Source organism: Panthera leo, chromosome C2 (genome assembly GCF_018350215.1).
Source record: "Panthera leo isolate Ple1 chromosome C2, P.leo_Ple1_pat1.1, whole genome shotgun sequence".
NCBI lineage: Eukaryota > Metazoa > Chordata > Mammalia > Carnivora > Felidae > Panthera > Panthera leo.
The window spans coordinates 19,560,363-19,584,869 of NC_056687.1; the positions used below are offsets into that span (position 1 = coordinate 19,560,363).

The 24,507-nt window shown below is 36.1% G+C and overlaps 1 long non-coding RNA gene across 1 annotated transcript; it reads left to right on the forward strand.

The window, feature by feature from the left end:
• Positions 1 to 10,829: 10,829 nt before the first annotated feature.
• LOC122198800 lies at positions 10,830 to 17,031 on the forward strand. Its single transcript, XR_006193166.1, has 3 exons — positions 10,830 to 10,911; positions 14,023 to 14,262; positions 16,975 to 17,031. It is a non-coding gene; the product is annotated as an uncharacterized LOC122198800 (long non-coding RNA).
• The last annotated feature ends 7,476 nt before the right edge of the window (positions 17,032 to 24,507 follow it).

A 24,507-nucleotide genomic window follows, 5' to 3' on the forward strand; every position in this document is an offset into this window, starting at 1 on the left:
AAAATAGGTTGTTCAAAAAAGCAAAAGGTTGAGAAGACAATATAATATTGTCCCAAAACTCATACTTAAAAAAAAACAACCTCTAGAATTTACTAATAGTGCAATTAAAATGCATTGCAATTTTACATAAAAGACAAATGACAAAAGGTAATTTGCATACGAGCTAGATAATTTATATAACCTAAAAGAGAACTAGTGGACTTCCAGAAATATATATGAGGACGTGCACAGAATGCCTCATAGATTGAGCACAAAAAAAGATAGGGAGTTAAGAACAATAAGTTAAAAGACATTGGGGACAGAGTGGCACAAATATGAAAAAATATGAACACAGATATGTGTTCAATTGGAGTTCTAGAAGAAAATAACCAAGTAAACATGGTGTTAGGTAGAATTCAAAGAATTTAGGCTGATGATTTTCTAAAATTGAGATAGTACATGAATTATCAGATTGAGAAATAACTACATTTCCCAAATGGATCATAGAAAATGATATAATGTTCATTCTTAGGAACTTTATAATTAAACACCAGAACCCCTCTCTCTAAGAGGGAGAGGGTACCTCTTAAGGAATAAAAAAGCAAACATCTCCATAATAATAATGTAAGCACAAGATGTTACATCATTATCATCAAAATTTTGGTAGACTATAACTAGCTATCAACCAATAGTTGTATATTTAAATAAGCTATTATATTAATGTTTGGAAGGAGGATTTAGTTGGCTGAATTAAGTTCTTGCCATTCTATTAAGTATGAGTGTTAAAATTTAACAGACCTCCATGAATAAATAAAAGTATGCCATAATAATTTTCTAATTGAAAAAAAAATTAGAATACTTGACCAATCCAAAGAAAGAAAGGAGAGAACACAAAGGTATAGTAGAAAAGGCAGAGTAGATATAGAAAGTATTTATGGGAAAGAGCAAAGGAACCCCAAAGTGAATCCCAGTATCATCATACTGATTGGCTGTCCCTTCGAGATCACTTTCTTCTATTCCTTTTCCCACAGCTGCCATTGGTCACGATCCAACGTCCTTCTCCCCTCCCCCACTACATGGTTTAGTTTAGAGAGCTAAGAACTTGAATAACCCAATGATATCAAGCTTTGTAGCCCCACATGGCCGTTATCAGAGGGAGATTGGTGTAAATTGGTATTTTTCCTAGAGGATGGGATATTAGATAATGAAATACCAGAATTTTGCAGCATGTAAAGAGAAAAACAAATTGGCAGATAAAAAATGAGGAGTTGGGTTTAGTCCCAGGTTAAACTATTAGAATTTTTTTCTCCAGTCCTGAGTTAAAAACAAATCTATTTTAATTTTGGCTTTATATTTTGAATGGAACAAAATTATAAGCCGGGTTTTAAATTATTTTGAAATGAAACAGTAGGGGTTTTTCTCTGACCCTTAAACGAAAGAGAATATTGAAGAAATTTTCTTTTGTTTTGTAAGTTATCTCAAAAATAGATTCTAAAAATACGAATACATGGAAGGAAAAAAGAGCAATAAAAATCACTACACGAGATGGCAGAAAAGAATCTTTACTGGTCAGTAAGTACCATATATGTAATGGGGTTAAATTTACCAGTAAAAGGGATGCCTGGGTGGCTCAGTCAGTGGGTGTTTGATCTGGTTTTGGCTCAGGCTGTGATCTTGCAGTTGTGAGATTGAGTCTCATGTTGGGTACCCTGCTTGGGATTCTCTCTCTCCCTCTCTCTGCTCCTCTCCCACTTGTGCGCACGTGCTCTCTCTCTCTCTCTCTCACTCTCAAAAGAAATAAAAAAACATTTAAAAACATTTACCAGTAAAGACAGAGCATATATTATATTCAAAAAACGATCACATGCCATAATAGAGATATTCCTAGAATGCAAGATAAAGCAAAAGAAAAATATATACCAAATGAATATGAACACAAAGTAATCTAAAAAGCTATATTAATAACAGACAAATTAGATTTGAAGGCAAAAACCATCATCCTTAAGTAAAAGGAGGTTTTCTTCTTAATAGTGTGTAGTTCAGTTCATGAGCTATAATTATCAATAAACGTCAATGTACCTAGTGACAGAGCTTCAAAATTGTAAAAAACGTTGTCTGGGTGGCTCAGTTTATTAAGGAGCTAACTCTTGATTTCAGCTCAGGTCATGATCTCATGGTTGTGAGATTGAGCCCCACAACAGGCTTGGTGCTGGGTTCTGCTTGGGGCATGGAGCCTACTTGAGAGTCCCTCTCTCCTTCTTCCTCTGCCCCTCCCTAGCTCGCATGTGCCTGTGCACATGTGCACCTGCTCTTCCCTGCCCCCCCCCCCCCCCGCCTCTCTCTCTCTTTCAAAATGCATAAAGAAACATGAGTGACGATGATGGAACTCAACGGGGCATTCATACATTCACAGTCAGGCTTTCACTTTGGTAGTTTTATAATATTCTTCTACCAGTTCCTAACTTCAGTAGAGAAAAAATAAGAAAAAAATAATGAGGTCAATAGCACAATTACAACATCTGACCAAATAAATATATATGAAATTTTGTACCTGTAATTTATATATACGTATACATTCTTCTAAAATATACATGAATAATTTACTAAAACTCAACAAGCTAATAGTCCACAAAATCCCAGAAGTAACAAAGTATGACACCTAAATGTTGAAAATTATAAAACTTTGTAAAAGACAGTAAAGAATTTCTGCATAAAGGCATCATATTCACCCATAGAAATATTTGTCATAAATATGTACATGTCTCCTAAGTTAAACTGTAAACCGTAAATCATTACAATTCTAATCATAAACCCAATGAGAGTTTCCCAAAACTTGAAAAAATCACCTGTTTGTGTTTGTGTGCATGTGGGTGACCAAAGAACACCATAGGCCAACAAAATTGGCAGGCAAATTCTGGGAAAAACAGAAATAAAAACAAAAGAGATACAGAGACTAGCCTTACCAGAAATATTCTGAAACTACTTAAGTGGCATGTTAGGATATATAGAAATGGAGAGCAAATATAGTCTGATAGAGCAGAATAGAGTTAAAGCAGACCCAGTTTTACCAAAAAAGGGCATATTTGACAAAACTGGCATTTTTGTAAATCAATGTAGCATTAACAGAATATTCAGTTAATGTTTGGTCAGTTTTTTCTTCTTCAGAAAAAAAATGGGATTCCTGTAAATCCCAAAGGGATGCCTTAAAAATGTATTCTCGTTATAGTTAAGATCTAAACATGAAAAAGAAAAACTTTAAAAATATCAGATTTATAGAAAACTATTTTTATAAACTTGGGGAGGGAAATAAGATCTTAAAACATACATCTTCCTTCATAACAATTATAAACTTACCTATATAAACTATAATGTTAAAAATGAAAAGAAAGGGGCGCCTGGGTGGCGCAGTCGGTTAAGCGTCCGACTTCAGCCAGGTCACGATCTCGCGGTCCGTGAGTTCGAGCCCCGCGTCGGGCTCTGGGCTGATGGCTCGGAGCCTGGAGCCTGTTTCCGATTCTGTGTCTCCCTCTCTCTCTGCCCCTCCCCCGTTCATGCTCTGTCTCTCTCTGTCCCAAAAATAAATAAAAAAAAAAAAACGTTGAAAAAAAAAATTAAAAAAAAAAAAAAATGAAAAGAAAAAAATAGAAATAAATTATTTGGAACATATATATCAGACAATTAATAACCAGAATAGACATATATACAGTTATACATGTATAATGATGTATATGTATCGAGCCCTGCGTCAGGCTCTGTGCTGACAGCTCAGAGTCTGGAGCCTGCTTCAGATTCTGTGTCTCCCTCTCACTCTACCACTTGCCTGCTCATACTCTGTCTCTCTTTCTCTCTCAAAAATAAGTAAACATTAAAAAAAAATTAAAAAAAAAAGCTATGAACAAAGATTCACAAAATGGACAATACAAGTTATGAATAAATATATGAAAAGATACTAATTACCTATTATTCAAGGAAACACAAAGAAAAATCCCAATGAGATACAATTCTAATTTTTTTTAATGTTTATTTATTTTTTTTTTTAATTTTTTTTCAACGTTTTTTATTTATTTTTGGGACAGAGAGAGACAGAGCATGAACGGGGGAGGGGCAGAGAGAGAGGGAGACACAGAATCGGAAACAGGCTCCAGGCTCCGAGCCATCAGCCCAGAGCCTGACGCGGGGCTCGAACTCACGGACCGCGAGATCGTGACCTGGCTGAAGTCGGACGCTTAACCGACTGCGCCACCCAGGCACCCCTAATGTTTATTTATTTTTAAGAGAGAGAGAGGGAGAGAGACAGAGTGTGAACGAGCAAGGGGCAGAGAGAGGGGGAGACACAGAATCCAAAGCAGGCTCCAGGCTCTGAGCTGTCAGCACAGAGCCCGATGTGGAGCTGGAACTCATGAACCATGAGATCGTGACCTAAACCGAAGTCGGACACTTAACCCACTGAGACCCCAGGCATCCCGAGTTACAATTCTATACATATCAGTTAGGCAAAAATTGTTCACTCTGTAATTACCAAGTAGTGAAGAGATTGAGGAACAAGAAGAAGCCTTATTTACTACTCATGGGTAAGCGCACTATTATAAGAAATTTGGAGAGTCAACTGGCAATGCCCACTTGTGCTAGAATGTTGCCGTAATAACTCAACTAACCATACTTCTCTGGGTCTCTGTTGGGTAGCTTAGTGAGTGCTTTCACCAACGAGACCCTTGCAATTGTAAAGCAAGCAGAACATTGGAAAATGTTCACTGGGGCTGGCCTTCTCCCTTGCTTTTGAGGACCTTGACACTGCCCTTGGAAGCCCCAGCTAGCTGACCATGGTGGGTCAGCAAAGGTTTTGTTTTGTTTTAGCTTTGCTCTGTTTTGTTTTCTGCAAAGGACCACCCAGTAAATAATTAAGACTTTGAAGATCACATAAAAACTCTGTTCTACTTTGTGTTTGCTTTTTTTTTTTCTTTTTTCTTTTTTTTGCTTTTGGTTTTGTTTTCAACAACTCTGAAATGAAATATATGCACAGTCTATTGGCCGTGTAAAATCTGGCCATGGACGAGATTTCGTTTGCCATGTGTGATTTATTGACTCCTGGATTAGAGTTTTGAGCCCACAAACCAGAGGATCCAAGCGTTTAAGCTATCGTAGCTATCTCTCCCAAGTCATCCCAGTTTGCCATTTTGTGAGTGAATACAAATGGTTGTTGTTTCAGGCTACCATATTTTGGAGGTTATTTGTCACTCAATAAATACCAGTAAACAAAGTTAATGGTACGCATATATAAAGGTGCAGAAATTCTACTACCATAAGTATAACGGCATGCACTCCACAGTGTTAACAGCACTATGTTTAAGAATATTCACAGAAAGGGGGTGTCTGGGTGGCTCAGTTTGTTGAGCACACAACTTCCGCTCAGGTCATGATCTCATGGTCCCTGAGGTCAAGTTGGCCTCAGTCTCTGTGCTGACAGCTCAGAGCCTGGAGCCTGCTTCGGATTCTGTCTCTCTCTCTCTGCTCTTCCCCCACTCATGCTCTCTCTCTCTCTCTCTCTCTCTGTCAAAAATAAACAAACATTAAGAAAAAGAATATTCACAGAAGGGAGTGCCTGGGTAGCTAAGTGGATTCAGCATCTGACTCTTGATTTCATCTCAGGTCATGATCTCACAGTTTGTGGGATCGAATCCTGCATCAGGCTCTGCACTGACTGCAGAGTCTGCTTAGGATTTTCACTCACTCTCTCTCTCTCTCTGCCCCTGCCTCTCTCTCTCAAAATAAATAAATAAACTTAAAAAAATTCACAGAAGTATTATGTTGAGTACCAGCAAATCGGAATACTTAAGTATACGTCAACTGAATATTGAATACATATATTTCATTTATGTAATACAATTTTATTTAGCATTAAATATGCATGAATTTTATGAGTAGTTTCAGTATACCCAGTATCAAAAAATATAATTATGAATAAGATAACTAATAAAATGTATACAGTGTAACAATTTATATAAACTATAAAATACATAAATTAACACTGCTATTTAAGAACATAGGGTTTGTGGGGCGCCTGGGTGGCTCAGTCGGTTAAGCGGCCGACTTCGGCTCAGGTCATGATCTCGCGGTCCGTGAGTTCCAGCCCCGCGTCAGGCTCTGTGCTGACAGCTCAGAGCCTGGAGCCTGTTTCAGATTCTGTGTCTCCCTCTCTCTCTGACCCTCCCCCATTCATGCTTTGTCTCTCTCTGTCTCAAAAATAAATAAACGTTAAAAAAATTTTTTTTTAAAAAAAAGAACATAGGGTTTGTAATAAACTACTAAGAAAGCTTTTGAAAATGGACAATAATAACTTCAGGAGAGTGGTTTCCTCTAAAGAGAAAGCATACAATGCCCCCAGGGAGGGATATATAGGGCTTTTCAATTTTCAGTCTAAAGTTATATTTTTTAAGGTGATATGGATATATTGTTCCCTATATTATTCTTTATACCATTTGTCTGAAATATTTCAATAGTTTTAATAGATTGAATGTGACATATGGCATTATTTCTTATTTGTAGCTTTGCTGTATCTTCTTTTTGCATATATATATATATATATATATATATATATATATATATAATATGCGTGCATACAACCACAATTACAGTTGTTTTATATGACTTTTGCTAGGTATTTGGGAAACTTAAGAAAAAACACAATACTCAGGTAGTCATAAATGTGTAAAAAGCTAAACAAGAAGGCAGCCAATTCCAGTGTAATAAAAAAATGTCATAAAGTAGTATTGTAGACATCAAGATGGAGTCACTCAGGTCAAGCAGCGACGTAGGCAGCCAAGGGCGTTGCAGCTGAGACCAAATATCACTGAAACCAGCACAGGCTGATGGCACCCAGAACTGATAATCAGCAAAACCAAAAGAGCCTGCAGGAACTGAGAGCCGATAATCACTAGAGCCAGAAGAAGCCTGCAAAGGCCCAGGACTGATTAAATTCCTCTATAAAGGGAGGGCTTTTGCAGCAAACCGTCAGACTCTCCAGATGCTGACCCTGCCATTCCTGCCTGCATTAAAAAGGCAGCTTGCAGTGGAAGGCTCTGGGCGGTTGATCTCTGAACATAACAGAGATTCCCCACTGCCTGGACATAACAAGCAGCGTGAGCCCAGAGCTGACCCGGATGGGACAGAGGCCTCACCTACAGTGTGCATTAACACAGGCTTTTCTCTTGGTTTGTTAACTTCTTACCCCTTCTTGTACCTTGTTTGTTGTGTGACTTTGTATTGTGCTTTGCTTTGTGTGGCATTATGAAGTCAAGTTAAATATGTAGTGAAGAGTCACTGTTGGAATCTTGAAGCTGCCTTGCAATTATGCTAACCTTGCTTTATGATTGAATAAAACTGCCTTTGTGGAACATGATAACTCATGCTTGCTCCATCATGGCATGTTTGTGACAAGTGTATCAATTAATAACCAACCAATGTTATCTACCTTCCATAATACTGCATTTCTTAAGTTGAGATACGTGAAATACCATTTAGGTAGTTGTTAATAAATCTTAGACAATGGGGGAAACCTTCCATTGCCAAATACGTTTAGAGATACCTGGATTTAATCAAACCAATTTAGATTATTACTTCAGGAAATTTGAGAACTTTTAATAATTAATCTGCCTTTTCAATCTTTAAAAGAGGGATATAATATACAGTACTTTCCAAACTTAATTAAAAATAAAATTAATTGGAAAAATCATCTCAAGGATCAGAATGTTCTGTGAAGCAAACTTTTAGAAATCATTCTGTTTCTAGAAGAGGAATGGTTACTATTTTTTTCCCCTCTGAGATTTCATTTTAAGTCAAATTAATTAACCTACGGTGTAGCATTGGTTTCAAGAGTAGAAATTAATGACTCATCACTCACATAAATACTGAATGCTCATCACAAGTTCCCTCCTTAATGTCAAGCACCATTTAGCCCATCCCCGCTTCCCCTCCCCCAGCAATTCTCAGTTTATTTTCTATAGTTAAGAGTCTCTTACGATTTACTTCCTTCTCTCTTTTTATCTTATTTTATTTTTCCTCCCCATCCCCTATGTTTATCTGTTTGTTTCCTAAATTCCACATATGAGTGAAATAGCATAGTATTTATCTTTCTCTCACCGACTTACTTTGCTTAGCATAATACACTTTACCTCCATCCATATCATTACAAATGGCATAATTTTATTCCTTTTGATGGCTGAGTAATATTCCATTATATATACATATATATGCACACACTACATCTTCATCAGTTCATCAGTCAATGGATATTTAGGCTCTTTCCATAATCTGTCCATTGTTGATAGTGCTGCTATAAACATTGGGGTGCATGTGCCCCTTCAAATGAGTATTTTTGTATCATTTGGATAAATACCTAGTAGTGCAATTGCTGGGTCATAGGATAGTTCTGTCTTTAACTTTCTGAGGAACCTCCACACTGTTTTCCAGAGTGGCTGTACGAGTTTGTATTCCCATCGACAGTGTAAGACGGTTCCCCTTTCTCTGCATCCTTGCCAACATCTGTTACTTCCTGGATTTTTAATTTTTGCCATTCTGACAGGTGTGAGGAGGTATCTCATTATGGTTTTGATTTGTATTTCCCTGATGATGAGTGATGTTGAGCATTTTTTTCATGTGTCTATTAGCCACTTGTATGTCTTCTTTAGAGGAGTGTCTGTTCATGTCTTCTGCTGACTTCTTAACTGGATTATTTATTTTTTGGATTTTGAGTTTGATCAGTTCTTTATAGATTTTGGATACCATTTATTTGGAATGGTCACTTTTTGAGAGCATGCTCTTGTGATATTAATGGAGGATTAGGATTTGAGCTGGATTTTGAGAAAGTTTTAAGATGCTGCCCAGATGAAATAAAGAGGAGGTTATTAGGGCTAAATTTAATAAAATCTGTGATCACAATTGACAGATTAATTAATAAACATTTCATAAATTAGACGGGCAAAAGAATCATGCAACTTAAGTGCTGTCCTTGTTTTTAATGAAATTTACTTTGAAAATGTAGACTTTTTAACCGCAGAAATAAAAGAAACTCGTATTTTTCAACAAATAAGTATGTGTATGGGTGTGAGAGAAAATCTTCATAAGAATGATAATAATATAAGAAAGTGACATATTTTTGTCAAAGTAGAGTGAAATTGCAACAAAATAACTGATTTGATTTCTTATAAATATTCATCGCAATTCATTAATGGAATCTGTTGTCTGTTCTTTCCTCTTTAAAAAAAACTTTTTTAATGTTTATTTATTTTTGAAAGAGAGAGGGAGACAGAGCATGAGAGGGGAGGGGCAGGAGATGCAGAATCTGAAGTAGACTCCCGGCTCTGAGCTGTCAGCACAGAGCCCGACACTGGGCTTGAACCCACAAACTGTGAGATCATGACCTGATCCAAGTCCCCCACTTAACCGACCAAGCCACCCAGGAGCCCCTGTTCTTTCCTCTTAACTGAACATCTAATTTGCTCATCTTCTCTTCCTGAGATGGTCTGAATGTGGAAAATGATTACAGAGGAGAGCGCCAGTGTTCGTTCAGAAGTCATTCAAGCTGCTTTTCATGTCCTCTGGGAGGAGTAGGGCATATGAGCCCATATCCAGGCTGTGAACAGCATCAAAGACAGAAGCTTCTCGGTTGCTCACATTTTATGCCTAACATTCATGATTTACCCTGAAAGATGCTTGGTCTAGATTCCTTAAGTTCTGGTCAGCTGTATAAGAAATATCAAAACAGAAAAAGTATTCTGTGTCATGCACTGCCTTAACTGTACATGATTGTACATGCTTCCACAATATGAGTCTTAGGTTCTCTTCTCTTCTCTTCTCTTCTCTTCTCTTCTCTTCTCTTCTCTTCTCTTCTCTTCTCTTCTCCACTCCTGTCCTCTCCTCTCTCTTCTTTTCTAAGTAGGCTTCATGCCCATCATGGAGCCCATTGTGGGGCCTGAACTCATGACCCTGAGATCAAGAGCTGAGCTGAGATCAAGAGTCAGATGCTTAACCAATTGAACCACACAGGCATCTGTTTTCTTAACCTTTTTAATAAATTAATTCAAGACCTGTTTTTCAAATATTCTAAATATATTATTTTTTTTCTATTACTATGCTTTCATTAAGTATTGGATTCACTGAGAGCTACTTTGTCAATAATAAATGTAAATATACATCATGTTCTTCTTTATTCTTTGATTTTTAGTTGATTTGATTAAAAATAAAACTATTATGGCAGTTTGGTTGTTACACTATTTGCTATTATTATTATCATTACTATATTATTTTATTACATAGTGCTTGAATTTATTTTTATTCCTTGGGATCTAAATGGTTTTCAGTATTTCTTTTGAGATAATTTCAGATGTACATAAAAGTGGCAAGAAAAGTAAAATCCACCCTTGTACTCCCTCACCTAGGTGACAAATTGTTAGTATTTTACTACATCTCCACATGCCATACATAAAACTCATTGTAATGAGTCTCAATAGTGTCTCTTTTTTTCCATCCTGGCCAGGATCAATCTTAGATCATGTGGATATACACAAAGGGAAAAGGCTTGGGAGACACTGCATTCTATAATATATGAGCAAACTGATCAGCATGGGCTCCTTTATTGTGGTATAATTGGATTCTCCAACGATTTGCAATTTTGGCCAAGTGGCTGTGGAAAAGCGTAAGCTAATTAATTTGCCTGACATGAGGGTTGTGCTTGGTTCTATAACCATGCTGCTACCACTTGAATAAACATAACTTCACTGTTCTATTACTATAGTGACTAATTGTTATTCAAATTCTGATCAGCATTCTTCAGTAACCTTTGTGATAATGCACTAGGATCCCATGCCAGATCAGCCAAAGAGAGCCTTCTCCTGAACTAACTATTGTGCAACATTGTTAACCAGCAATTACCAGCAGGTCATTGTGGCTTTGCCCCATACTGAGTTTAATAGATTGAATTTTCTGTGCACCAGATAGACAAGAACAGAGAGAGTAACATAATGGCATCCAAATTAAAATTCATTAACCTTGCAAAATCACTTACTCTCACCAGTAGATAAAAATGCTGGTAACTACTAAGCCTTAATTATTCATCAAGTTATTAAGATTTACTTCTTCATAAATTTGTGGTTCTCACAACTTGAGAGTTAGTGTACTGGAAGTTGATATTTAAAATATTGTTAGTTAATCTTCAAGGAGTAAATAGAGCATTGGACTTTGGCATTTATTAATGTTAATCATTTAGGGAATTATTCTAATTGCTAAAGAATCCTCAAATTTCCTCACGGCCTTGATTTGGGTCTTTAACATATTTAGATGTCCATGCGTAAAGCATTTATTTATATGAAAAGAAATAAGAGAAATTGACAGGTTGGTTTGCAGAAGCAGTGTCACAGATGGATAATGTTGAAAAAGACCACAATTATTGCAGAAGACTGTTATTCCATTCAAATAAGGTGTGGTTTTTCCGGAAGGCAAAAGACTTGAATATGTTGACTTCTCTTTCTCCCTTCAGTTAGAGACAGCCATGATTTTTTTCCTAAGCCTATTTAATTATCTCTTCTTATTCTTTTGTTCTCACCCTACTTCTCCTCCGATCCTTTTGTTTCTCCAGTTAGACACTTAAAACAAGCATATAATCTCCAATATTCTATCTTTCTCCTTAGGTAGTTGCGGCCAATATCTGTGATCAAAGATTTGTGCCCATCTTTTCCTAGAGGTTAAACAATAGGTATTGTAGTATGTAATTTCTTTTTGCCTGGCTAGTGGTCACTGGGGAAGAAAAACTTAACACTAAATTTAATGGTCTTACTAAATGTCTAGAATAGGAATTGGAAAATATGCCTGAATTTTAACGGCTCAATTGGCTTTCTTATAAACTGTCAAATGCCTCAGACACCCAAGGAAGGGAAGGGGAGAAGAGAAAGAAAAAAAAAAAAGTAGGTAATGACACATCTGTAAGCAAGCATCAATATTCTTTTGCTACTTATCACAGTGATTATATATATATATATATGTATATATATATATATATATACATATATAAATTGTATATGGATCGTCATGTTGCTATGGTGGGAGAATATAATATAATATGATCTGTGGAGAAGCTAGTACATTTTCATTATTACTGACTTGAAAGGTATTCAGTAAGTATATAAATACACCATAGGAATTTTGTCTCACAAGCACAGGAATTCCCGAGTGAAATCTGAAACTGGCCTCTGAACAGAAGGCAAGGAGAGACTGAAGAAAGAGGCAGGTCACCCCCATATTGTTAGCGGGCAGGTTTAATAAGCAAAGGAACTTACAGATGAGGCTTGTCTTCTGTTGCCTTAAGTCAAGTAGATCTCTGCAGCCCCCTGCCAGAATCTTAAATGCTTATATACAGGTCTTACCTGGGTTTGGACCTTCCTGGTTGGTCCAACAACACGTTGCTCTATGAAGGCTACATATTTGAAAATGGTTCCCTGTGGGCAGAATATACTTTCCAAGGATAAGGGATGCAGTGAGGTCTGATCGCCCAGATCCCGCTCACTAGTTAATCGGTGGTGACATTCTCCTGATGACCTCCTCTAACAGAAGAGAAACAAATTCCAAGTGGATTTCATAGAGTTCGTTATGCCCATGCAGCTCGCTATATAGAAAAGCAATTATCTTGACTCATGATATAACTTCATAAAGAAAGGAAATTTTAAGATTTTCATTTATCCAACTGCTGAGTACTCTTAAGAAGAGGTGGAGGAACAGAGAAATGATAATAGTAGTGGCAGCAGTTACAACCAATTGCAGAAATTCTGCTAAGTGCCAGACATCATCCTTGGTGATTTTCTTACATCATCTCATGTCAGTCTTACAAGAAAGTTGTTATTAGCTCTGTTTCCTATGAAGCAGTAAGGCTTCCAGAGAAGGATTTATCAGTTTAATATCAAATACATCAGGGAGCTAAAATTTAAATATAGGACTTTTGAATCTAAAGCCCTTATTTGATCTTCTGCATAAATCGAACGTCTCTTATTTGCCACGGACTTTCCTGTGCCTTGCGAATGAGACCCTGTGATCAAATTCTCCTACATTCAGAGTGTAAGTCATTGTAGAGAAGAAAAGTTATCATCCAGATGTTGAAAATGCCTAGGGATTTTACCGGTAAACAAAGTCATCAAAAGTGTATAGGGATGAGAAGGTGGAAGAATATATTTCATGGAAATCAACAACTTTTTATTTTATTTTTTTTAATGTTTATTTATTTTTGAGACAGAGAGAGCAGAGCATGAGCGGAGGAGGGGTAGAGAGAGAGGGAGACACAGAACCCGAAGCAGGCTCCAGGCTCTGAGCTGTCAGCACAGAGCCCGACGTGGGGCTCAAACTCAGGAACCGTGAGATCATGACCTGAGCCGAAGTTGGATGCCCAACCGTTGAGCCACCCAGGCACCCCAGAAATCAACAACTTTGAAAAAGTTTCAGATGTACCAAGGGGAAGCAGTAAGACAAGTTTTGTGTGACACGACCCTAGAATACACGTTGGGGGTTTGGGAGGTTGCAGCAAATAGACTTGAGATACATTTCAGAGATTAAAAAGATAATCAAAGAGCCAAGGATGTAAGGTCTTCAAAAAGAAAGTGATAGCAGGTAGTCTCAAATACTGCAGAGAGACTGGGGTGGTTGAGAAATTAGAGTGGATGTTGTACTCAGTAAATAGGTTATTGATTATCTTTGAAATGTGATTTTATTGCAGTGGGAGAGAGATACTGCATATAGAGGAGGGACTATTTGGTAAAAAAGAGAGCGCAGCAAACATAAAAACCTCCAAAATGTTAGTGGGCTTTAAACAAGTGGTACTTCTGCAATTGCTTTCAAATAATTTATTCTATGACCTTTATCACATTTCAAAGTGAAGAGTTCTCAGTAGATTGAATTTTCTTAAATAAATTTCCCTAATGTAGGGATGTCACCCTATTTGACCTTTTAATATTTGATGAAATACCTACTACCTCTTTCGGATTGATTGTGTTCTTTTAATCCTCACAGGTTTTACATTTGTACCGTTTTGAACTAAAAGGTGAAATCGTGATAGCCATATTTTCTCCAACCACATCAGTTCCTCCCAACGTGTATGGGCGATTTGGGAACGATGACTCCCAGAGAATGGAAGTGTAACAGACAGGGAACCGTGACTCAGAAATCACCGTGCTGAAGCTGAAGCCAAAGTATAATTTGGATCAGACGCCTCAGAGAATCCAGGTGGATGATCACACTTTGCTTTGTGCGGTGGGTGTTCGCCATAAGTACACATTTGGAAACATTTGCCCTTTACAAGTTCTGTCTGAGAAGCTGTCCACGCTGATTTCCTCAAGGCTGCAGAGCATTTCATCAATAGAATGAAGTGACAGCTGTGGGTTCACTCATTGTATTCAGCAGAGTTACCCAAACCTGTAGGTGGAAAAACAAATTCAACACTTGCCCGTCAGAATTCACTTTCTCTGCAACTATCTCATTGGGGTTTTTTTGAGAGCACTGGAGTAAATATACACATATCACAGATGTACGTGTGTGCATTCGTGTATTTATATATTCACATGCACATGCATACTCATTCTTACTCCCCAAATATGACCTTCTGACCCCAAATATGGTCAGAAGGTGGGTACAAGAATATTCACAGTGGCACTATTTGTAATTATTCAAATTAAAAAAAAATTAGATATCCAATTCATCAGCAGTAGAACGACTCTATAACACTGGAATGACAAATATATTTGTGTAATTTAATAACATTGCATCATAGGGGCGCCTGGGTGGCTCAGTCGCTTCAGCATCTGACTTTGCATCAGGGCATAATCTCGCGGTCCATGAGTTCGAGCCCTGCATCGGGCTCTGTGCTGGCAGGTCGGAGCCTGGGGCCTGCTTCTGATTGTGTCTCTCCCTCTCTCTCTGCCTCTCCCCCACTCACACTCTGTCTCTCTCGCTTCCAAAAATGAATAAATGTTTAAAAAATTAATAAGCATGATAATACATCTGCTTCTGTGTGTAAAATTGTGATGAATCTTAACAAACATTATTTTGACTAAAATGAGCCAGATACTAAAAAATAAATACTGTATCATTCCACTTACATAACGTGTAAAAACAGACAAAACTAATCTATGCTGTTAGAATACATTCAGAGTTGTAAAAATATATATATAAAATGATAGAGATTAGCACTTGGGAGGGGGCATAAACCAAGCTTCTTGGTTACTATTAATATTTTATTAGTAATCTTGGAAATAATTACGCTTGAATGTTTATTTTGTCATAAGTCATCCCTTAATGTGCACTTGAATCTATACACTTTTCTGCATATCACATACCTTAGTTTTAAAAAATAAAGCACTTTCAGGGCGCCTGGGTGGCTCAGTCTGTTAAGCGGCCGACTTCGGCTCAGGTCACGATCTTGCGGTCCGTGAGTTCGAGCCCCGCGTCGGGCTCTGTGCTGACAGCTCAGAGCCTGGAGCCTGTTTCAGCTTCTGTGTCTCCCTCTCTCTCTGCCCCTCCCCTGTTCATGCTCTGTCTCTCTCTGTCTCAAAAATAAACAAATGTTAAAAAAAAAAAATAAAGCCCTTTCTTTTAGTAAAACAATAAGAGATAGGCCACTCTTTCTTCTATCTGTTACTCTTTCCTGTTGTCAAAATGTTAATGCAATGGCTGAAAATAGAGCAGTCGTCTTAGACAGCAGCTATGCTCACTACTATACCAATCCCATAGGCTGGGGAATCTATCCTGGACCCTGCAGGGAACTATTAAGTTTCAAAGAGCAACTAGAATATGCGGAGATGCATAGACAGCCTAACACAGATTTGTATTCTCTGTGACAGAGATAATCTCCTCTCTTATTAAAAATAAAAACACATTTACCTATAAGTGGAACCGTTTTGCCATCTAAAGCTAGCCACCATTTTGTGAATAGTTCATGATCTGATACCGTTTCTATTGTAAAGGAACTGAAGTGTTTTTGTGTCCACAGATTTGAGGATAAGACATAAGTCCTACTTAAGGCCAGACTGATATTTTCTTTCACCACAGGAGAGATGTATTGATTCCATTTTTTTTCCCATTGCACATCGGTAGGATCTCTCAATTCATACCCTTGAAATTAGAATTGGTTTTTCCAGGTTTAATTTGCATCCAGTTCACTCATGATACGTTTAGGATGTCACTTCTACCACCTTCTTTCTTTTCTAGACCTGAGCAGTCATGGGATAGACAGAATGAAATGGATTAAAATAATGATATTAAAATTTTAAGTGCCAAAAATAGATATTTTTATGGCAATCTTAATCTTGGAAAACATATTTCTAGAAGTTTAATAGCTTCTATAGACAGTGCCTGTTATGGATTGAATGATTGTTTCCCATAAATTTGTATGTTGAATCCTGTGTTGTTCTGAGTGTTTCTCCTTTTCTACTCATCCAGAATCCTCTGACACTTCTAGTCACCAAATATGTATGTTTTTTTTTTTCCACACCAAGTAATTCTCTGTGACATCAGCTAGGTGTCCTACAGTTTAACTCAATTCTGACACTATCTACCTGAAAATAGCATCACATCCCACAGGGTAAATGCTCAGTCCTACAAGACTGTCCCCCTCACCACCACCACCGCAACCACTTCAAATGGACAAAAGACATTCATTAGAACAGAAGACACTCCTATCACCTGGGAAATTCCAAAGTTTTTACGAACACTGCACCAAGACTGGCGCCAAAGATCAAATATAGAACAAAAGATGCTTCTAGTGTTTATGTCATTTAGGAAATTATCTGGGTTTTAGAAGTTCTGTGCCAGGAATTGAGGGCAGAAACATATATATATATATATATATATATATATATATATATATATATATACACACACACACATATATCATAATAATAATATATAATATATTAATAATATAATATATAATATAATATATATTTTTTTTGTTTTTGTTTTTTTTAGGATTGAATAGTTGTTTATTTCCTGAAGCCAGGATAAATGTTTATCATCATCACAGCCACCAAAGCAGGAAATTACAAAGGGTTAGGGGTGAGTTTCCATTTGACTTGAGCATCCTAATTCACACACACACACACACACACACACACACACACTTAGGAATGTTGTTTTGAAATTTTCAGCATTGAATCCATTTCATGCTGATCATTTGATGGCACAGAATTCAAGACAACTAGAAATCAGTGTTCTTCATCACTGTCTTCATACTTCACTGAGAAAACTTTTGAGATTGTTCAAAGGATTAATTTGATGACAATGACAAGGACGATGATGGTAGTGGTGATTGTGGATTTTTTTCCCTGCCAAGTTTCCATGCATCTATTAATATAATAATAATATATAATATAATAATATATAATATATTTTATATATATATATATATATATAATTTCTATGATCTCACAAAGCTATAACCCCCAGTGTAGTGGTACTTGGAGATGGGGCATTTGGGAGGTAAATAGATGAGATCATGAAGGTGGGACCCACATGATGGGGTTAGTGCCCTTAAAAGAAGTGACATCAGAGAGCTCTCCCTCTCTCTCTCCTCCTCTCTCCCTCCCCTCACCCCTTTCTCCTTTCCTAAGATTACACAAAGAAGAGGTCATATGAACACACCGTGAGATAGCCACTGCCTACAAGCCAAGAGAAGAGGCATCAGAATGAAATCCGTCTTAGTGGCACCATGACTTTCAGCTGCTGGAACTGTGAGAAATAAATTTATTTTGTTTAAGCTATAGTCTATGGTATTTTGTTATAGAAGTTCAAGAAAACTTAGTGCCTTTGCTTTAAGTAGTTCCTAATGAATGGAAGGCTTTTCAACCCTTTCTGCAAACATGGTTTGCTGCATCTTTGCAAGTGATATTTACTGACCAGAATAGAAATGTTTCTTTACACTAAAGTATTAATTTACTCTTTCCTATAAGAAAGTTAAAGATATACTTAAAGATGTACTTAAAGATGTACTTTAGATGTACTAAAGATGTACTTAAAGATGTTAAAGAAGGTTGTGTTCCAATGACTATTCTCCTCCATCCTTAAGGTGAGAAAACATTGCTAGTAGCACATTTCCCACCTGTGTTTAGCTGATGCTTTAAGGAACTTCCATTCCATTATAAATTTCTGGGATTGGGATGACCCTAACTTTGAATGTCTTAGTTTTTTCTCTTGTTTTGTTTGTTTCACAACGAGGTGTTACTTTTGTCTCTGTAATTAAGAGGCACAGGTGGTAGGAAACATTTCTCTGTCAGGTAATACTCATTTCTCATTGAGTCAGTATTTCTAGTTAATGATTCGTTTTACGTCTTTAATCTTTTGACTCTTTTCTTGAGAGAAAGAAAGAAAGAAAGAAAGAAGATTATATGCCATCATTCTTTTCTTTCCTGTTATTGTAATGTCTAGCAAACAATCCCCTCCCCCAACCCAAACCCAAATTCTCAGCTTAGTTTTCTTTCTTTAATTCTGATATTACAACCCTTTCTTTTCATAGATGGCTAAGCAATCAATATCTTTTACTAACCATTCTATTTATGAACACTACCTGCCTATGAGAATGTCTTTCCTTCCCCTTTTCTTTGCAAAGTATTCATGGTGTGGCTATAGCTCTTACAACTAACATTAATTTGTTGAGTGTATTTGGACCAAAACACAATAAAGCCATTTAAATTTTAATGTATTGCTAGAGTTTTATACAACAGAAACATACTTAGGGGCACCTGGGTGGCTCAGTCAGTTAAGCGTCCAACTTCAACTCGGGTCATGATCTCATGGTTCATGGGTTCAAACTCCACCTCAGGCTCTGTGCTGACAGCGCAGAGCCTGGAGCCTGCTTCGGATTCTGTGTCTCCCTTTCTCTCTGCCCCTCCCCTGCTTGTGCTCTGTCTCTCTCTTTCCTTCTCTCAAATAAATAAATAAATAAATAAACATTAAAAAATTAAAAAAAATCTTCAACAGAAACATACTTAAAGATAGTTGATGCTGAGATATAGATTAATAATAATTTAAGTCAATTACACCTTGAAAAAGAACAAATTTAAGGTATTTTATATATATTATATATATAATATATCTAGCCAACTGCACTGTATTTTCCCTACACCTTAAACAAATAGATACTAATGTAGCCTTGGATGTCTTTAATTTTTTTTTAATCATAGCTTTTTATAAGAAACACACCATGAATAAATCCTAAATGCTCATCAAACAGGGGGAAGTGCTAATCTATTTAACTACTTTCGCACAAATATGAACTTGGTAACATGACAGTCACATCATAGATTCCTAATAATAATATTTCAATGCTGAATATATAATAAATTCCCAAACTTTATATCATCAAAACAATACAACGGTATTAATACTTCTTAAATGATTTCAAATTATTTTATGGAAGGAATGGTTTATGAGCTTAAATTTCTTTTTTTTTTTTTTACCTTTATTCATGTATTTTGAGAGACAGAGCACAAGCAGGGAAGGGGAAGAGAGAGAGACACAGAATCCAAAGCAGGCTCCCGGCTCTGAGCTGTCAGCACAGAGCCTGACAAAGAGCTCGAACCCATGAACCATGAGATCATGACCTGAGCCGAAGTCGGAAGATTAGCCGACTGAGCCACCCAGGAACCCCATGAACTTAAATTTTAGCTAGAGACGTGTGGATTTCTGGGCTGGAAATTGTTCGTGTTTTTTTAAGTTGCTTAAGTGTACAATACTTATTTTAAGATGCTAGTCTTCTTTTAAATTCTTGTTCTACGTTATGAATTTTAATTTCTGCCCACTTGAACTGATTGGGAAAACATATTATTCATGTTGATAAAAGTATTACCCTTCAAAAATATTTAAGACAAAACAATGGCTTTGGTTTAATTTTGAAGAAAATAATCTTATTAAATATAATTTTTAGAATCAGGTGTATTAATTTTCTACTGCTACATAACAAGTTGTCACAAATTTAGCAGCTTTAAACAATATAAATGTATTACCTCAAGGATTCTGTGAGTCAGAAGCACAAGCATGGATTATCTGTATTCTCAGGGTGTCTTTTTATGGTCTGGAAAAAAGTGCACATCCATGTTGCAAACAGCCTATGGGTGACACTTGTGGCCAGACACTTACATTATATTCACAAGTCCATCTCACTCCCGGGAGGGACTAGACAGGGCATATACACCAGGGAGCAGAAATCTTGGCTGCCATCTTAGAATTCTGCCTGTTATTTAAGTTTTTGTTATATTCTTTATGATGAATGTAGCAACTAAGAATAACCTAGCGGCAAGTTGAGGGTTGATTTCTTCCGAAATTCTGTGATAATCAAATCCAATCATTTTTTTAAACATGTTTTATTTTTGTGAGAGAGAACGTGAGAGGGGGAGGAGCAGAGAGAGAGGGAGATAGACGATCCCAAGCAGGCTTTGCGCTGAGAGCAGCAAGCTCCATGTGGGGCTCAAACATGTGAACTGTAAGATCGTGACCAAAGCCAAAGTGTGATGCTCAACCCACTGAACCACCCGGGTGCCCCAAATTCAATCATTTTTAATATAAAAGCCCTGTTTATGAAAATTACAATAATGATGAGGAAACTATTAACATTTTAATTGATATATTTTTTCTAACATACATACATTTTTTTTTAATTTTTTTTAACCTTTAATTTATTTTTGAGACAGGGAGAGACAGAGCATGAACAGGGGAGGGTCAGAGAGAGGGAGACACAGAATCTGAAACAGGCTCCAGGCTCTGAGCGGTCAGCACAGAGCCCGACGCGGGGCTTGAACTCACGGACCGCGAGATCATGACCTGAGCCAAAGTCGGCCGCTCAACCGACTGAGCCACCCAGGCGCCTCCATACATACATTTTTAAAACAATATCATGAGTAAAAATAAGGTATTAATTGAATAAGAGGATTCCTAACAAGAGTGCTAAGAATTATTATCACCCACAGTCTTGACTAACCCATCAATATTTATAAAGAAAAATATTTAGTTGTAGGAGCCTACTCTTTGTAGGAGAAAAGAGTGCTAACCATTACTCTATTGTGTTTTACACAATGGAAAGTTTTTCAACCCTATTGGAAACAGAAATGTCATGTCTTGCTAATACTTATGTATGGCTTGCTTAAAAATATGGAAAACAGAATTAGGCAATATAACAAACCTAAATGTTCTTTAGACTTCAGGCATCTGGAAAGTCATCTGGGCATATGTGCTGATTTAATAGTCTCAGTCCTCTACCCCTCTAAGATACCAATTTATTAGGTCTGAGACAGGACTAAGTCATTTTAATAAGTAATTACCAGAAATTAGTAATTTTAATAAGTACCCAAGGGGATTCTGATGTCTGCAATTCTCTTAAACAATTTAAGAAACATTGTCCTCAAATCAGAAGCCTACAGTTATTTCCTAGCTAAGATTTTAATTTCCTGAATAACTTGAAGGGTCTAATTTAGCCCTCAAGGCTGTCAAGACCTTTTGTTATTAAATATATATATTTGAAATTAGAATTTTAAAAGACAGTGCTGTAGTAAGTGATAAATCTAAAAGTGTTATTGCATTTGTTAATTCTCACCCAGATACCTGTTAACATTTTTTATATTTCCAAAGAAGTCATGTGCATCACTTAGGGTTTAGTCAGAAAAAGTGATCAGTTTAGATAATTATGAGAATAGAGCATGTGTCTAGAAATCTTGGCTTTATGTAAATGCAGGAGAAACTGGGGGAAAAGAAGATCATCAAGGAAAATGAGAGAAATACAGTAATCGATGGTTAATTCAGACATTTCCGTATTTCTTGGTCTTGTTTTGGACTTAATGGTCAATATTTCTGGAGATCATCTGAAGCAGAGAAAACTGAAACCATCACTGCTGTTTGTGGTCTATAATAACACTGAATATTATTTTGGCCTCTCTTAAGATTATGTAACAGCATTTTTCATTATTATGACTTTGAAGTAATAAATCCAAACCAGGTATTTTAACTTCCCTTTGGTAGTCAATAACTTTTAATTCTTTGCAACTGGATTACCATATTAAAAAGAAACGAAATTCTGAAAGTTTGATAGCAATGTTTAGTTTTGTAATTCATGTGGCAAAAATAATTAAAACAGATGGTTAAACTACCTCAGATTTGAATATTATACTTTAATTTTAAAAATTGCCCCTAACTTGTTAAAGTATATAATAGGGTCTCCACCTGATGCTTGAATAATTTATATCCTTAATTTTTAAAATAAAATGTCTGTCTCACTAAAGATTTTTCAGAAGGAATTTACTTGAAATTTTATCTTTTTCCAGTCCGTTCAGGAGACAGGAAAGTAAAAATAGACAAAGGTTCAGTAACTTTTCAATTTCCCACATACAAGGTAGATGAGAAAGAGGGGAAAGGGTGATGTATGTTTTGTCATGATTATTCATGACAATAGGGTTCATTTTTAACTTTTAATAGAAATAATTTCTTGGTGTTACTATTTTTTTCCTCTCAAGGAGGAGGTAATATGTGAAGACAAGAAGTTAACTACATTTCAGGGGAATAAAAAGGCTGTTGGTGGAATCATGTTAGGTAACAGTTTTTCTTATTAAATGTTAGGATGTGGTTGTCACAACAATGTTAGGGAAGATAAAGTAAAATGAACCTTCACTAATGTTTCCTCAGAGTTAGATTCTAGAAGGGCCAGGTTAAGGGACAAGGTTCCCAATCATGACTTTATCATTGTTCATGTTCTTTGCTTGGGTTTTTCTGTAGTATTCTCAGAACAAGACCAGCCAAAGATAAAATGATATATAAGTAACCTGAGGCAATAATTATTGTTTTGAATTTCAGTGACATATTTTATTTCAAATATATTAAGTTTGGATGAATATAATCCTACTTGCCTTCAGTATATTAGGAGAATTAAATGAAATAATGTCTGAGAAATGGTTTAATTACTGTAAAGCTCTTCCAGGGATATTATACGTTTTTATGGCCAGTTTTTATTTTCACAAAGAAAATAGTCACATAGTTTATAGTGGTTAAAAGAGAAAAACATACAATTCCAGAAATGTTATTTCACATTTAAGAGTAAAAGAAAATATAAGACTCAATAAAATCCCCCCATCAGAGATGCCTAGTTAATTTTGTGGGAAACAATTTTTCAGATATTTGTTATTTGCAAAGAGGTACAGAGAAACATCTCTAGTTTCATACATTTAACTAGTTTTTAAAAGGAAACTTCAAATGATATACCAAAATATGAAAGATATTCTGCTCAGGAGGGAGGTAGCTGAGCGACCAAAAAGATGAAGATTTCTTAGAGGAAACCAGAAGAACTCTTTCCACTGTCAAACCTCCTCACCTTCTTTAATTAAATAAGTGAATTGAAAAAAGGGAGAAAGGATCTGTGAGCTTTTTTCTCTGGAGACATCTTATATTGAACACTTACATACCACACCCCCATCTTAAAATAAAGTTCAAACCTGGGAGTATTAGTCTAGAGTGCTCATTTTATTTAGTCAAGTGGTATTTTTAAGTGAATTGGAACTAAAGGTAATCAAATAACACAGCTAAAAGGCAACATTTTGAAACATACACTGCAGAAAACATAATACATGTATATTATTGATTAAATACACTTGTGTATGTACATTACATACATTTATCAAAATACTTAAAGTTGCTAATGTGGTTTCTAGAGCAGTATTGTAGATAATTACACAACATACTAATGTAATAGTCTCCAAAGAGAATAAGTGGGTGCAGGAGAAGTCAATAGTTTGGAAGGATAAAATATTAGAATTTTCATATATATTTTCTGCTTAAAAGAAAAAAAAATTGAAGAAAAAATTAAACTTTACTAATATTCACCATAGAGACTAACATGCCACCATCACTCAATACGGTTGTAAATGGTCACTAAGACTATATTTAGAGAGGATTCCTGAAGAATAAATAGGAAAATTAGTACCCAAGGTGTTATAATTGACACCCTCACACATTAATTAGCTTCCTGCAAATTGCAACGGATTTTAGTTTCGGTACTACCGAAGAGAACAGATGTGCTTTTATTTTTTTTTCAAATATAAGGCTTTTATAGAAGAGTCTTTAAAATGCAATGTAAAAAAGATGAGGGGTAAGAATAAAAATGTTTTCTTTCACATAGAACTTCACTAATTATCCTATGACAAAAGTTTTAACATTAAACATAAAAAACTGAACAATTTTTGAAAAGTATTATAAAATAGAAAAACATAAAAAAAATTCTAAAAAGGGGTTAATATCCAAAATATATAAGGAATTGATACAACTTAATAGCAAAACAAAGAAGCAATCTGATTAAAAAGTGGGCAAAGGACTGAAATAAGCATTTTTTTCAAAAAACACATAGAAATGCCAACAAGTCTATGAAAAGATGCTCAGCATCACCAATCATAAGGGAAATGCAAATCAAACCCAGTAAATATCCCTTCACACATGTTAGAATGGCCTTTATTAAAAAAAGCAAGGCATAAA